The sequence below is a fragment of the Talpa europaea genome (assembly GCF_964194135.1).
Source record: "Talpa europaea genome assembly, chromosome: 2".
In the NCBI taxonomy this organism is placed as follows: domain Eukaryota; kingdom Metazoa; phylum Chordata; class Mammalia; order Eulipotyphla; family Talpidae; genus Talpa; species Talpa europaea.
Window position 1 is genome coordinate 125,513,941 of NC_140068.1, and position 7,112 is coordinate 125,521,052.

General features: G+C 68.1%; 1 pseudogene across 1 annotated transcript; it reads right to left on the bottom strand.

Moving 5' to 3' along the window:
• Positions 1 to 4,631: 4,631 nt before the first annotated feature.
• On the bottom strand, positions 4,632 to 6,833 carry LOC311188314 (olfactory receptor 11L1-like; annotated as a pseudogene). The gene is made up of 2 exons: positions 5,866 to 6,833; positions 4,632 to 5,055 (listed from the first exon to the last, which is right to left on the bottom strand). The product of its transcript is annotated as an olfactory receptor 11L1-like (transcript).
• Positions 6,834 to 7,112: the final 279 nt, after the last annotated feature.

Below are 7,112 nucleotides of genomic sequence, written 5' to 3' on the forward strand. Positions count from 1 at the left end.
TGAGAAACAATCTGCTCAAAACAAAACGGTAGCTAGTAGTCTACCTCGTATCTAATATTCCTAGAAATGTGTTAGGGATGCCATCCATGACTCACACCACACTTCACAGGAGTGTTGTCCCCATTTATTTCATCACCTAGAGTGGGCGGGTGGGAATGGCAGGACAATGCCCTGGCTGGGCAGGTCATCAACAGGAATCTCACACAGAGTGTCTGCATTTTTATGAACTCGTTGAAGTGAAAAAAGCTGTCGGATTTACGTGCAAAAAGTAACACTATCATTTGGTGTGTTCATAGACATGCAAAGGATTTGAAGAAGATCTCATTTGGGAAGTGAAGTGCCCCGTGGGTGTGGCTGCTGTCTGGCCTCAGCTCCTCTCCGCTGACTGCATCATCCTTTACTTTCCCATCTGTGATGTTCCATACTTGAAAATTTCACACCAAATATTTCATGATGAAATGCAGTTCCAATTGGATATCAGACATTCAGTCACTCTCAAACACTCACCTGGGAGGGGCTGAGTCAGACTAACCTTGTGTCCAGCCCGGGGGAGTTCCAGGTGGAACCAGGCAAATCTGGAGACCAGCCAGGGGCGGTAGAAGAGGTGGCAGAATCCTGACCTTTGAGCTTCTGGGCTGACAATGGCCTACTGCTCTTTTAAGTGATTGGCCTTTTTATTTTTAGTGCTGATAAGTGACTCTTAACATTAATTCATGATGCTGTTACACTGGTCAATAAACGTTATGGAATATAATGAGAATCCAGTGTGTGCATTGAACAAGAAACTGGATCAGACCATTCTAAACACATACTCTTCACTGCCAACATTTTTGCCAACCTTGTACAACGTAATTAGATATATAAGTTAATAAAACATTAACTGCTTTGAGTTGTATGAATTCAAACATTTAATCACAATTAAAACCATTGATTTCTGATTTTTTTTTCTTACTTGGCGTTACTAAATGATTTATCTCACTATTTCTTTTTATCATGTTAACTTGCTGCTAGCACAGTTGTGGGTATTAAATAACATTTTTATAAATTCTCAATGTGCCAGAAGTCATACATTCCAACTGTTGATATAGAAGGTCAAGAAATACATTACGAACTTAAATTCACTAGAAAGTATCAAAAGCTAAAAAGGAAGGAAGATAATTATTGACCACAAGAAGCTGGACCGCGGGAAGCAGAACTCGCCTCCTGTTTTCTCGAGCGCGCAGGGGCGCGGGTCACTGTGGAGACCGAAGCTGAAATCGAGCTGGAGCGCCAGGCCACCCCCTCCCCCCACCATGGCTCTGCTGCCCTGGCAGCGCCCAACACCCACCCACCAGCTCCGCCCCGCCGGCCCCACTGCTGCCGGAAAGGGGGGTTCCCGGCCCCGCCCCTCGAGGGCCGCCCCCGAGCCGGAGCCGAGCCGCTTCCAGGGCTCCCGGCCCTTCCTGGCCCGCGGCAGGGGCAGCTCCACCGCGGGCAGCGTCCTGGGCTGACCCTGCTGCACCGCGGTTTAGGAAAGGCCCGCACCCCGCGCCGCTCTGCGCGCGCCCCACTTCCCGGACCTTGCTCGTCCGCCCAGGGGCTCAGGCCCCAGAGCCGCCCAGCCGTGCATCCAGCAGGTGTGGCGCCCCGGCCGGCGTGGACCGGCCATCCCTGGGCGCTGGGCCTGCCCGCGCTCTCGACCCCTCCAGGGCCCCCCTGGGCCCCCATCCCGCCCTCTCGGGGAGCCGACAGCCGGGCAGGAGCCCAGAGGAGGGAGGATGCGCAGCAGGGAGCCGACACCCCCGCCATCTGAGTCCGTGTGGCGCAGGAGCCCGGGGCCACACTCTAGGCAGGGGAGGAGCCTCAGGCCGCCGCCCCCGCCAGGCCGGGTACCCCGCGGGAGACCGGTCCGCGTAGACGCCGCCTCCCCTGGTCAGGGCCCGCCCTGGGTTGGGGGGGCAGCGACCCCTGTCCCGTCAGTGAGGGGCGCGGTGGACGCAAGGGATTCCCCGGGGCGGGGAGGTGACTACGGTCTTGGGGGGACGGGGTGACCGCGGCCGGGGAGCTCGGCGCTGACCGCAAGGCTCCCCGCCCCGCTCCCCTCGCCCGCTAAGGCGGCCTTGCCCGTCCCCTGCGCGGGTGTGGGCCGGGGGTTGGGGGGGGCGCTTCCGCCCACCGGGCCCGGGTCCGGGCTGGGGACTCCGCGCCCTGCTGGAGTCCCCATGGGACCCGGGACAGCAGCTCGAGCCGGGGACGGCGCAGGTCGGTCTTTCAGGCGCGTCCGGAGCCCTCCTGGTGTCTGTGGTCGCCCCTGGGGTCCCCGGGGTCTCCTCCTATCCTGGGGCACAGCTACCCCGGCCGCGCGGAGGGAGCGCAGGGGAGGCGCGCTGGGGACAGTGGAGCGCGGAGCCCCCACTTTCCAAACCGCCCCTGTGAGGCCCAGGGCTCATTAGGCGAACTGGGCGCCTCCTCAGCGCCAGCGGCGCGCCCGGGGTCTTCCTGGGCTCCTCGGGGCGCCTGGGGGCACCCGTGACGGAGGGGGGGGGGGCTGGGGGACTGAGACCCATCGTGGGGCCACGCTCAACTGCTAAACTATGGCCGCGCCCCGCAGGGGAGCCCCAGAGCAGGGCGCGCTGGGGAGGGGGTGATGGGGCGGACCGGGGTGCGCACTCGTTGCTCACCCTGCCAGGGCGCCTGGGTGAGTAGCCGCAGAGGAGGCTGGCGCGCGCTGCAGACACCAAAGGGGCCCCTCAGCTCCCTGGCAGCCTCTGTCTGTCCCCTGTGGGGAAGGTCCCGCCAGGAGCTGATGGGGAGGGGGCGGTGAGGGGAACCAGCTAGCAGAAGGGGGTGTGTCCGGTGAGGACCCAACGTGAGGGATGAACGGGACGCCCCTGAGACGCGTGTCCTCCGCCCACCGCTTCAGTTCCCAGGCCCAGGCCCCCGCTCCGAGGGGCTCTGGAGCTCCCCGCGCACCACCCCCCTCGCGGGTCACGCGCCCGGAGGACTGGACGCAGGCGGGGTGGGCGCAGCGGGGTCCCCTCCACGCAAGGGGTGGGGGGCTGCAGGGAAAATCAGGAGAAGCAGCGCCAAGGCGGGCGTTAAGGGACGCGCCCCAGAGTCCCCAAGTCCAGCTCCGAGGCGGGAAACGCCGAGGGCGCGCGGGCCGAGGCTCAGGCGGGCGCCGAGTGGGTCAGCCAGGCGCAGACCCCAGGGGCAGCCAACGCTCCGGCCCCGCCGTCCCGCAGCGGCGCCTCAGCCCATCCGCCCGCTCCGCCCCTCGCTGTCCTGGGGAGTCTCCCCACCGCCACCCCCACCCCTGCCGCTGGCTGCACCCCGGCTCTTGTGCGCATGAATAAATAAATAAATGTCTTTTTTCAAAAACCGCGGGTGCTTCCCGAGGGGCCCCCGCCCCGCAGGTTCAGCTCCTCTGGCCCCTCGGTCCGTCTGCCGCCTGTCCGGCCCGGCCGGCGAGGACCCTCCTCCAGGGCCGCAGAGAAGCCCGAGGGGCGGGCGGGCGCGCGTCCGAGCCTCCGAGGACATCCCGGGCCTGCTGCAGAGGACAGGGCAGCGCCCAGGGCGCGTCCGCCCGCCCGGGGGTCAGGCCCGGCTCGCCCCGCGGCCCCCGCCGGCGGAGGGGCGTTCCCGGCGGCTCCGGGGTCGGCGCGCCCAGGGGGAAGCAGCGCCCCTGGCCACCTGGGCTGCGCCCCCCGCCCCGGCCGCCCGGAGCTGGACCTCGCGGGGGACGGGCTCGGGCGACGGGGCTGGTGTCACAGAACTCCGTGCCCCAAAGAGCGGGGGCGGGGGGCTGCGCCCCGGGCGCCCAGGACGCGGACCGCGGCGCCAGGGCGGGCGCAGGCAGCTCGCCAGGCAGGGCCGCTCGGGGCCCGGAACCGGGCACCGCGCCCGCGCGTCCTCAGGCCTCGGTGCGGGCTCGGCGGGGGCGCCGGGACGCCCCTCCGCCGAGGACTCGGGCACCCCGGGCGCCCCCGCCGCGCCCCTCGCCCGACCCGCAGCCCGCGCGGGCGCCTTCGCCTTCGCGCCGTTCCTCGCGACCCACGCGTCTCCCGGCCCCGCAGGGCCCCGTGCGTCCCGGCTGCCGCGGGATGGCGCCCCCGGAGCCCCCACAACCGCCCCGGCCCCGCGCTCAGTCAAGCCCGAGAGGCCCTGGCCCGGCCCCAGGTTAGCTCAGGGGCGCGTCCTGTTCCCGGGAACCCCGAGGATTTCCGAGCCCCAGCGCCACCCCGACCCGGGGAAGCCCCGCCTCAGCCCGCAGGTCTCTCTTCGGTCCGCAGGGAGCCCCGACTGCTCACCGTACAGCGGGCGCCAGGGCAGGGGGTCAGAGACAGGCCCACAGCGCCGGCCTGGCAGGCCGCTGACCACCGCTGGGCATCCGCCGGGCGAGGCGGGTCACCCCTCCCGCTACTCCCCGCAGAGCCTGGCCAAGCCCCGCCCCACGCCCGGCCCCGGCATCGGGGCAGCGGGGCCAGAGCCAACCGGCGCCTCAGCGCCTTTTTATGCAACCTGTGCTTCCCGGCTTGTGGGCTGGCCCAATCAGGTGTGAGCTACCAGCTGACTGGTGCTAAACGGTCCAATCAGCCTCAGGATTGAAAAACGGTCCAATCACCTGTGTGGGCGGGGCAGCCTGAGAGCGGCTATAAGTAGGGCTGGCGGCGCCCAGAAACGGGCGGGGGCGCGGGCGGCAGGCCCCGCCTCTTCTCTGGGGGCCCCCGAAGGCGCCCCGGGGCCCGGGGTCTCAGGGCGTCCCTTGCTGCAGGTGTCGCCCCGCCACTCACGCAGCTGCGGGCGCCGGTGTCTCCCGCCGAGCGGCCCGCGGCGGCCCCCGTGGCTGGCCGGCGCCCGCGGTGAGCGGCGGGCGGGAAGCGGCGGCCGGGGGGCGCTGGCCGGTCCTGGGCGTCCGCCGCCCCGTGCGCCCTCGCGCTGCCCCTTGGCGGGCCCGGCCTCGGCCTCCCGGGCCTCTGGGCGGCGGGTCCGCTCGGCCCGTCCCCCGCCTCCCTCGCGCGCCGCCCTGGTCCACGCTCACCCGGCCCGAAGGCCTCGCCCGGGCCCGACGACGTCCTGGGGGGCGGGCCCGGGGAGGCGGGAGCAGCTCGGCGGCCCGCGCTGGGGCCGGGGCGAGCTGGAGGGCGGCGGGCGGCCCGAGCCGGGCGGGGGCGGGAGCGGGGGCGCCGCGGGCACTGCCGGCCTCCGCTGCAGGCCGGAGACAGACGCCACCGAGGCAGAGACGCCCCAGGCCGCCCCGGCCCCCACGCCGGCGGGGACAGGCACCCGGGGAGGGGCAGGGGCAGCCGGTCAGCAGCGGCGCGTCGACGGCGGGTCCAGAGTCGGCGGGGACGGCAGCTGCACGGGGCGGCCACGCGGGCCACGGCGGCCTGTCCCTCCCCCGCCCCCCCGCCCCTCCCGCCCTCCCCCTCGGTTCCCTACTCCCCCCGCCCGTCCTTCTCTCGCCTCTGCCCCCTTCACCCGCCCCGCCCTCTCCTCCCGCCGTGACTGCTTTTCCTAAGATTCCATTCAATACACACCCGGGATCTGAGTCTCTGCAGACCAGCCTGGCGTTTGGAAGCGCCCCTGGGCCGCCTGCCGCGGGCCGGGGCGACGCCGGGACACCCCGCGCGGGCCCCCGGGCGGCTTCTGTCCGCGGCCCCACGAGCTCGGGCCGGCCGTGCACGGGGACGGGACGTGCGGAGCCCGCGGCCACACGGCGGGACCCCGGAGAGCAGAGCGAGGACAGCAGGGCCGGCAGGGGCCCAGCGAGCGGCCGGCGGGCGGGGGGCGGGGAGCAGCCCCCACCTGTGGCAGCCGGGGCAGCGCCCGCCGCCGAGGGCCCCACCGCACTGGGCCGCGCCTGGCCCCACCCACTGGCCGCACCTGAGCGAGAAGCTGCCCTGCGCTCTGAGGCTGCAGATGCGGCCCCTCCTCGTCATCACTTTCCTCAAGGCCTCTTGGAAGTCTTTGTTCCTCAAACCATAGATGGTAGATGCTGGGGTTCGGCAGTGGGGGGACCACGGTGTAGAAGACGGAAATGATCTTGTTGATTTCAGGGGACAGGTGGGCATTGGGGCGCACGTACATGGAGATCGTGGTCCCGGAGTAGGTGGTGACCACGGCCAGGTGGGAGCCGCCGTGGAGAAGGTCTTCGCGGGCCGGAGGCGGAGGTGATCCTTACGATGGCGGCCACGATGAAGACGTGGGACACGAGGGTGGGGAGGAGGCACACGCGCAGCCAGCGATGGACAGGGCGAAGACGACCATCTCGGTGAGGTAGACGCGGGAGCAGGAGAGCCGCATGGAGGGGCAGGTCGCAGAAGAAGTGGTTGATCCGGTTGGGGCCACAGAAGTCCAGCCTGAAGATCATCAGGCAGGGCAGGACCCCGTGCCCACCCTGGTCACCCAGGAGACGGCCACCAGCTTGGCGCAGGTCTGGGGCGCATCAGGAGGGTGTAGCTCAGGGGGCTGCAGACGGCCAGGTAGCGGTCATAGGCCATCGTGGCCAGGAGGAAGCACTCGGTGGCCCCGAAAAACACAAAGAAGTAGAGCTGGGCCATGCAGGCGGGGAAGGAGATGGCACGGCCCGGGGACAGCAGGCCGGCGAGCAGCGGCGGCACGACGGTGGAGGTGTCCCAGACCTCCAGGAAGGACAGGTGCTTGAGGAACGTGTACATGGGCGTGTGCAGCCGCCGGTCATGGCTCGCCACGGCAATGATGACGACGTTCCCCACCACCGTGAGCACGTAGATGAACAGAAAGATGGCAAACAGCAGGGACTGCCACTCTAGAAGGTTCTGGAACCCCAGCAGCTGAAACTCAGTGACAGCAGACACATTTGGGGGCTCCATCGCCTGCGGAGGGGAAGAGACCTTGGAAAGCACTGCGGACAAGGCATGAAAATCCTCGATGCTATCTGGAACATGAGAGACTGTCTTCGAGCACTCCCGTCTCCCCTACAGCTTTCTGGAAGAACGTGCGCGGCTCCCCCTGGCTTTTAGACCACTGTAGTTTCAACCCATTAGGCAAAAGGGGCCCAAGAGTTGGGGGAGGGCCTCAGCAAGCTCCACTCACCAGGCTCTCTGAGATCTAGAAGTTTCAGGTTCAACACCCCAGGTAAGAAGGGGCTC